Here is an 801-nt window from a genome sequence, read left to right as displayed (position 1 = left end):
CGCCAGCACCAGCGGTTAAACTAACCTCAGCTTTGCCTAGGACAGTGTCAAGTCTCGGGTCTTCTAATACAAGTCATTTCGCTGTAGGGCACTAAATAAAGATCAACATTTCTGCCACCTATTCTGTACTCGATAGGGCATATGTCCTTTATAAAGTTGCATTTTCTACAGAAAAAAAAAAAAGTACTACCAAACCTTATCTGGTATGATTCAATATTCACTGCTCCCCCTTTCCCGAGCTCTTCAATCCTCATCACTTTTCAATGATGTAGAGTCCTATCATTAGTTCCGTATCATCGCTCTCAGAACACGCTCTAGTCATGATACCTGGACTTTATATAGTCAAGGTCTCAAAGTACTGAAAAGAAATAGGTAACTGTCTCACCCACCACATTACAGGAAATTTGGACATCAACTTGTGACAGGCAGCCAGGGGCTGTGGAGAATCCAGATCACCACATCTCTGCTGAGAAACCTACCCACCTGATCACCTTTTTGCACACACATTGAAATACACAAAATTCCATTTTAAATGTAAGAACAAACTTCCAAACTGCGAGGGTGACCGAGCACTGGCACAGGTTGCCCAGAGAGGTTGTGGAGTCTCCATCCTTGGAGATACTCAGAACCCAAGCGGACACCTCCCTGAGCAACCAGCTCCGGCTGACCCTGCTCTGAGCAGAAGGGTTTGACTAAGACCATCTCCAGAGGTGCCTTCCCACCCAGTCATCTCATGATCCAGTGACCACACTACCAAGCTCTAGGTGTGGGGCACTGCTGGGTTTTGAGGTTTGGCCGTCG

This window comes from Egretta garzetta, unplaced genomic scaffold, assembly GCF_000687185.1.
Source record: "Egretta garzetta isolate BGI_Z169 unplaced genomic scaffold, ASM68718v1 scaffold35, whole genome shotgun sequence".
Classification (NCBI taxonomy): Eukaryota; Metazoa; Chordata; class Aves; order Pelecaniformes; family Ardeidae; genus Egretta; species Egretta garzetta.
The sequence above is the reverse complement of the archived record's forward strand: the minus strand, read 5'-3'. Positions refer to the sequence as shown.